The sequence below is a fragment of the Parus major genome, chromosome 6 (genome assembly GCF_001522545.3).
Source record: "Parus major isolate Abel chromosome 6, Parus_major1.1, whole genome shotgun sequence".
NCBI classification, from domain to species: domain Eukaryota; kingdom Metazoa; phylum Chordata; class Aves; order Passeriformes; family Paridae; genus Parus; species Parus major.
The window spans coordinates 31400853-31409497 of NC_031775.1; positions in this window are offsets into that span (position 1 = coordinate 31400853).

Here is an 8645-nt window from a genome sequence, read left to right on the forward strand (position 1 = left end):
CTCTTCCCATCCTGTTTTCCAGCCCAGACTCTTTGATGCCAAATCCCTCCAGTGGGATGTGGAACAGCATCTTTGCAGCTGCAAGTGCAGGGGCTGCTCCTAACCTTGAATTATTTTAGTCCTGAAAGCTTTGATAATTTTCCCTTTTAACACAAAAACCCCCAAAAGATGTGTGCTGGTATGTTTTGATATTTCCTCTTTCTGTTTGTGTGGCTGATCCGTGTCCCGGTACCTCCCCTACACCTCAGATCAGGAGCTGGGAATCAATCTGAACTTCGTTTTTCCTAATGAGGCCAACCAAGGGCTGTGTTTTACCTGCCCAGACACCTGAGTTATTCCCTGGGACTGGATTATCTGGCTGAGCCTCTGTTTTTCCATGATGTGAGACTGCTGGACTCCAGGGGCCTGAGTGTACCCAGGATGAGCCCAGGCTGGAGCTGGACCTGCAGCTCATCATCCACAGCCCAAGGCAGGGGATAGAAGGAGCAAAGCTGAGTGAGAGCTCAGCTTTGGCACATGAAATCCTCGTGGAAGATGTTTCCTGAGCTAAAAGTAGGGCAGGGAGTGGGGCAGGGGTCTCCTTGTCCATGCCAAAGCTGATGCAGTCACCTGAGAGAGCACAGAGCTGCAGTGGCTGCAGGGCCAGAACCTGAGGTGAGGATGTCTCTGTGATTTATGGAGTCCTGCTGCTGAAAATGACACTTTAATAGTCTCAGCAGGAGTTTTTGTTGTTGTTTTGGTTGCTTTTTATGCTGCTATGAATATGAAAGCTTGGTGCCTGGCCAAGAGACAGCAAATAGATGTGAAAAACCCCCTCTCATTTGAAGACTCTGTTACTTCTCTCTTGGCCTACAGACAGCAGCATTTAACCTTGCTTATACTGTAACTAAATTCCAGTTTATTGAGCAAAGTGTAAAACTAAAGCAGAGAATTTTCACCACTGAGACAGACACCAGCAGCACAGATGTGTCACACTTCTATTGTGTTTCAATTCCCACTTAAGGTCCTGCTGTCTGGTAAAATATTTTGCATTCACTGCTCTTAAAAGTACTGACAGCCAGTGATGGATTGGTGTAGAACAAAGTGTTTCAAGCCAGGATATAACAAAAATATCTAATTTTAACTCTGTGGTTGACCAGTATTGGATGGAAATGTAATGAGAATTGAGCTGAAATCGTGTATGTTTATCTAATGCATTTGGCTGGGGTGTTATTCCAGAACCTTCAGTCCCAGGTCAGCTCCAGGAAAGGACTGGGATGGGCTGGTTTAGTGTGGAGCACTATCTGAATGTCCTTAGTGCTCACAATCAGAAACAAAAGACAGCTCAAACCAAGTTTTCTTTGTGTATTACCATATTCCTCTCCAGCATTTGCCTAATAAAACCATTGCTTATCTCATTATCTGCAGTGAAGCTGGGTTAGGACACCATCCACAGAGCTGTCAGCCCCACAGCAGATCTGTGCTTTTATTCTTCATTTGAATGATGACATCCAAAGCAAACTCATAGCTCTGTGTGCCTTTTGCAAATACATTTTCTCCTGAGCTGTTTCAGAGAATGGCTTTAAGGACAATTTAAACACCGAGACAGCTTAAGACAGATGATAGGAGGCCTAAATGAAATTTTATTCTAATTTATTAGGGTTGGGGTTTTTTTATGTAATGGGATATCTTAATCTGTTTTCTATTCTCTTTCTGTTGTTTAGAAAAGTGAGAGCAGCTTTGTGTTTTCAGCTGGTAAGTACAATATTTGTGTGAGCAATAGAGTTAACACTTTCCAGAGCTGCAGGAGGAGGGAGAATAAAGAAAATTCATTGGCAAGGGAATAAAAAATATTTTAAATTTGGATTAAAATGAGATGAAGAGTCAGCTAAAACAGTATTAGTACAGTTTTTTCCACATGACAGCAACGAGGGATGAGGAGTTTGGGTGGGGGCCAAAATGTCTGATGGGGCAGCAACAAAAACTGGAGCTGTAGCAGTGCAGGGAACAGAGACACTGGACTGTTTGAGAGAGCTGCTTTAAAAACTGATGAGAAATATTTGAGAAATATAGGAGAATATTTGAGAATATATGAGAAATATTCTCTGGAGGGTTCCTGGTACAAGTTAGGAACTGTATTTGTGGAAGTACTGGTGGTGTGGTGATGTTTTTCTGCGAAGGCAGAAATATTTTCACTGCCTGGAATATGAATTTGTAGATTTTGAGGAAGTAAAGGGGTGTTGAGCAGTGACAGAGGAAGGTGTTCAACACAAAGGAAAATGAACCAGGTGGAGTGACAAATAAAAATACAGGTGGTGACAAAATTTATGGGCAGCTGACGAGGCAGCAAAGCTTTGGTCACCCAAAGGCTGTGGCAGGAGGCGAGAAGGAGCCTTGATTTAACCCAGAGAATTTGAGAAGCAATTACTGGGTTATTGCAATAACCCACCCCAAATGAGAAGATGTTTCCAGCAGCAGAGGTGGCTGCAGGGACTGGCTGTGTCAGCAGCAGGGGCTCAGCTCTTGTTTGGGGAATTCATGGCCTCAGTTCTCTTTACAGCTGTTGGCAGCAGCCGCCAAACTTTGAGAGCGTTCATTGCTGCTCTGATGGATGGTGGAGGGAGAAGCCTCTGTACTCCAGAATTAATTTTCTGTATTCTAAGGTCTTCCAAATGCCTCTTTAGGGTTTGATTGATGTGACTGCTTTTTATATTTGCCCAATAAAAAATATATTACACACACACACCCCCAGGTGTTTTTATGGCACAGGTGTCTGCCTTTCTCTGCACTGAGGTTTATTCCTTTCTCTGTGGGGATGGATTCCTGATGCTTTAGATCCTGCAGAATGGAAAAACATAAAGGTAATCTCTTTTATTTATTATTACATAAATATTACATAAATAAATAATTTTGTGGCTACTTTATTGTAAGTACAAATTCTATTGATTTCTCTCACATTCTAAAGATTTTTATTTCTTCCAGAATAACAAAATATGCTGAGCTGAAAGGGACCCACAAGGTTCATTGAACAGTACATTTTTTTAATCCATGCTAACTTTGAAAGAACTTGTAACTTAATAACTTATTTAATGGAGCATGAGGTGTGAAAACGTTGCACATTACAGATATTTCTGATAAACAAACCCTGCACGACACAGTGCTGCAAATGAAAACAAGAGAAAGGGTGAGAATTTTGCCTTTAGGAAGGATGAGAATTTTCCTTTTAGGAAGGGTGAGAATTTTCCTTTTAGGAAGGGTGAGAATTTTCCTTTTAGGAAGAGTAAGAATTTTCCCTTTAAGAAGGATGGACTTTGCCTGCTGGGGTTGCACATTTTTTTTGCCTTTACTGTTTGAACTGAGCTGCTGATGCCAGGGCTGCTCTCTGTCCCAGGGAACTGGCATGGATCAATGTGCTCTGAAATAACATTTTGGTTTGTTTGCCCACTGGAGATTGTTTCATGTGTCACTGCCCTGGCTCAGTGTCCCTCTGTACATTTGGGCACCGCTGGCTTTCACCACAGACCTGTTGTCACAATGTCACCATCAACTCCACACCCAGAAAATCCCACACTGAGCCTTTGGACATCTTTTATTTTATTTTATTATTACAATATTCCAGCCCTGGCCAGGTCAGTGGGAGTTTTGTTGACAGAAGTGAGGTCTGGCTCCATTTTTTGGAGTCTTTTACCCTCTGTTCAAGCCATAAAATCAGGGGCTGTGCCAATTCCAGCCCTCCCTGCTGGGGGATGTGCAGATAATATTTAGGATATCTAGGATATGAATGTCTGCTCCACTACAGATGCACAATAATTTTAATTATTATTATTATTTTTTTAATTGAACAGGAATTTTTGCATCTGTAGAAATCAAGCCAGATTTTCTTTTGGAATGTATTGTTAATAAGTCTGTGACATGTGTGGTTAAAAGAATTGTGGAAATGCAGCTTATTTTATCGAGGTAGAGTAACCCTGAATGTGGGGTGAAACTCTGTTAGAGTTTTCAGCTGCAGGCAAATAAGGAAATGTTAGATAATAAGTCATCTCTTGACCTTAAATTTCTGTTCACCTTTAAAAGAAAGCAAAAATAATTGTACATGTTAAGAATTAAGAAATCTTAATCTTAATTTTAAGAAAAATTCCTGCTTTATTATTTTTTCTTCATTCTCAGTAACTGTGTTGTTTCTTCTGAGACCACCTTTTATTTCACCTTCACTTTGCAAGTCTCCTGAAAGATAACTCTGATTTTGCTCTTTTTAGTGCTAAAGCAGCACTAGAACCTTTTCTAACGTGTTAGGAAGGGCTTTATGGTCATGGGAACAAAACCTGGTTGTGAATGAAACCTGAAACCTTTCTTATATTTATTAATATTTATTATTTTTCATATTTATTATTTTTCATAATAAATACAGTGATTTAAAACATTTTAGGGCCACTGAAATGGGGAGGGGGGTGTGGAGGGAAGATAACATCTTTATTTTCTGTGAGTGTATTTTGTTTTACACTTTGGATTATTATTGGATGGGATAAATGATATTGTTGATTTTTAAGGACTACACAGTTTTCCATGAGATTTGGATGAGGTGCTGAATATTCAAATTCACCTGCTCACTTTTATTTTCAGTTACTTCCAGTCATGGCCTTTATTGAATAAATAATTAAGAGCAATCTTGTACAAGTGGGACCATAAATCACAGTTTGGTTCTAGGACATTACAAAGGAGGGGGTTCTGTTTGGTTTTTTCTCTGTAGGTAAAAGATATCAATTAATAATCACTCTGTTGTGCTTTTCTGCTTAATGAAGAGCAGCAATTTTTGATGAAACACCAGTGAAAGGAGACAAATGGGATGCAAGTGAAAGGGTGATGGGCAAAAGATTTAAGAAATAATAGTTAAAACAATAAAATCCTACTCCTGGAAATCTAAGTGCACATAAGCTTTGGTTTTTTGGATGGGGAGACCAGATTATGTCATAAAAATATGGATTTTAAAATCCTTCAGGAAATGTTTGGATTTTTCAGGTAGGATCTGGTTACCCAGAGGTGTTGGCAGTGGTGGGAGTGTCAAGGCCAGGCTGGAAGGGTGGAAGAGGATGAGCTTTAAGGTCCCTTCCCAGCCCAACCTTCCCATGCTCTCAACGCTGCTCCACGGCTTTGCAATGAAATTTTCACCAGGGAAACGAAGCTGTTCTCTCCAGTGTGCCCTGAAAAAGGAATGTTTTACCCAGAGAGGATGTAAAACCTCCTGGAAGTGCTGGTACCACCTGGGTAGGGAAATGAAATTGGTTAATTAATGTTGTCTGGGGGCTGCTGAGCCTCGTTACTCCTATGTGACCCCACCAGCTCCACCCTGTGCAGAAGGGATGGAAATTCTACAGCCAAGGGTTATTATTGATCAAGAATATCCTTGAAAGGTATTTTTGTCATGAGGGGAGTGGCTGAGTTACCTTTTAGCATAAAGGGAATGAATGAAGAGTAGAGTGAGTCAGGGAGAGTAAATTTTGGGTTGGTTTTGTTGAATGCAAGAGGATTTTTGTTGTTAAACTGGCTTAAAAAATTCGGGGTTGTTCTGTTTTGGTTCAGCTCACAGCAAATGCTCCTGGAGTTCTTGCAATGGTTTCCAAGGAAGAACATCTTGCAGTGTTTTAAAACATAACTGAAGAACAATTTAATTATTTTGATGGTTACTCCATTCACAGCCTTTGTTAATAGAAATTTCATAAGGAAACCTGGAAATGTTTTAATGGAATTCAGGTAATATTTGTGATACTGACACCCTGGAGAGTTTGGGGTTTTTTATTCTTTATGGAGGGAAATTTATGTCAAAATGACATTTTAAAGAGTCAGTTGCAAGTGTTGGTGTCCTTGGGCATCCCAAATCCTGAGAGGGGTGGGAGTGTTTTCCCAGTTTGGCTCTTTCACCCAATATTGAGAATATTTCCTTGCCAGCCTGACCCTCAGACATCCTAAAAATGTACAAAATCACTGGTTTTCCTCATTTTGTCATTGGAATCTTCTACTCTTCCCTCAAATTTATAAAATCTTTCCTTCCCTGAAGATCTCCAAAGCCAAATTTTATCTCTTGTCGTGTTTCACACAGATTTTTTTTCCCTCACTTATTTTTCTCATGATATTAATGCTTATCAGGAGTCACATTTTATCTTTAGAATCTTTCTTTTTATATCTTTCCTATATCCAGGTTTATTGGAAGTGGATTAAGGAGGAACAAAAGTGCTGCTTGGCTTCTAAAATCACTTGACTGAATATATCTTGCCTAATTAAATGCCTTCATATGGATTTTGACATTCTTCACTTTTGGTATTTGTTTGTAAAGTCATGAGTTATATTTTATTTATTACAGGAATTTTCCTTTTGTACAGACTGGAAATTCAGTATTTGAGGTTGAGCAGTTATTGGTTAATTAAGCAGCAATTAATAATCTATAATATAATCCAAATATGTTTCTTCTGTCCAGATTTTATATATATTACTTTATCATATTTATCTTGTAGATAAACATATTTTTAAAGAAAATAACAGAAGGAAAGAAGGAAGCTTTTGAAGTGTTATTTCAATTTTTGGTGGTTTTTTTTCTTTCTTGTTGTTTTTTGTTGTTTCCTAGATTTGTTTGCTTTGTGAATCAAGCTGCGTGTATGTATATATTTATATTTATTTATAATTTATTTATATTGCTGGAAAAAGCCTGCCTGTAACATCTAAGATTTGATGAAAAGAAATTTCAGAGTTTACTGAATTTCTTTTCCCTATAAATCTTTTTCCACTGTGCACAGAAAGATTTAGAGTGAAAAAACAGAGGCTGCACTAAAGCTGAATGCTCAGCATGGAAACTGAAACTCTTCAAAAAATAACTTTAGGTATAATTCCTCCACAAAACAGTGAATTGCCAAGTTGATTCTGTTACTTAACTACAGATGTAAAATCATTTCTGTGTGTATTTCTGTGTAGTTTGTTCTCCAAGCACCTCTTATAGGCACAAGTGCTAAATCAAATAGCAACATAATTTATTGAATGTCCAAAATCCATCTCCTCATGTAGAAAAGTATTTATATAAAATAGATAATAAAATTAATTTTAAAGATATTTTAATTTTTAGGAAAAAGACCCATCAACAAACCACACCCTGTAGTTTCAGAATTGTTGCACCCCCATATTCAGCTGCTTTGGGCTCCAAAGAGGCAGAAGATAAAAAGACTGATAAGGACAATAATTGGAATATTCCAAGAGATCCAATGTTGCATCCTAAGAGAGTGAAATATTATGGAAGTGCAAAGTTAATGTGGAACTCTCCTCAGATTTGTAAAGGGTTTTAAAGCTGGGAAGGGATTAAAATGCTGAATATTTGCTGTAAATGTGTATTTCAAAAGCAAAATTTAAAATTAGATAAAATTTCTTCTCACAATTAGCTGTTGACAATTCCAGAACTGCTTGTACCAAACCAGTATTATCTATGTACTGAAATAATTCACATTTTAGCTACTGACCCAAACAATTCCTGGCTCTGTTTCCCTTTCCTTTGAATTAAACACGAAGTGGTGCTAAAATTCAGTTTGGTTAGATCCACACTTTGGTTGTTTTCTTGCAGAAAAACCCATTTTCTGGGGAAATCCAGTGATTTTCCAGGGAGAGTTTGTCACTAGGTGGCAGGATCAGACTGTATTAGTGCCAGTATTCCTGAGGATTCATCCACTCCTTTCTATTCCCTAAATACCCCTTTATTATTATTATTATTATTATTATTATTATTATTATTATTATTATTATTATTATTATTATTACCCAGCATTCAGAAACATCAAAATGTTACAATAAATTCTATTAATGCAACGCTTTTTGATGAGATATTTATTTTAATAGCAGGTATAACACACTGGACTCCAATATTCCTTTTGAGCCAAAACCTGTTCATTTTTGATAGAATATTAAAAGTGTTTTACTACTCAAATCTGTAATAATGTATAAATAAAAAATGTTGGTTTTCCAAAGGTGTCTATTATTCAGATACTGCCTTACCCACATGTGCAGACGAGGTATTTATTGTGAAAATGGCTTTTTTTTTTTGCTCTAAAATGCCATTTTTCCTTTGAGAACCCCCAATTCCCAGCTCCAGTTAAAGATGTTACAAATTAGATTTTTTCTGAGTGGGCCAATTTGAAATCTCTCTGGTTGGGGACCTGGGTAAAGCTGGAAAAACTCTGCTGTAATTGGCATTTCCATTCTGCTCTCCATTTATTCCATCAAAACCAATCCTGGGGCTCCAATGGAATATTTTGGTGCCTGGATTTGACAGATGGAGCAGCCATGCAGAACCTGAGGAGATTTTATTTTGAGGGATAAAGCATTGGAGGGATATCTCTGATCACTTGTTATATTCTGAAATCTCTGGGATATTTGAAGGAAAAATTTAATTTTCAGGGCTGTGCTACAGGTTGTGAGCCAAGAGTGTGCTATGGACATGGATTAAAGGCCCTAAAGAATCCCTCACTTTAAGGATCTTTTATCTTATATTTATGGTTTTTCTGTCTTTTATTTGTCTGGTTCCCTGCCAGAAAATAGCCCAGATTTTAAATTGAAAGATTTTAAATTGAAAGATTTTAAATTGAAAGATTTTAAATTGAAAGATTTTAAATTGAAAGATTTTAAATTGAAAGATT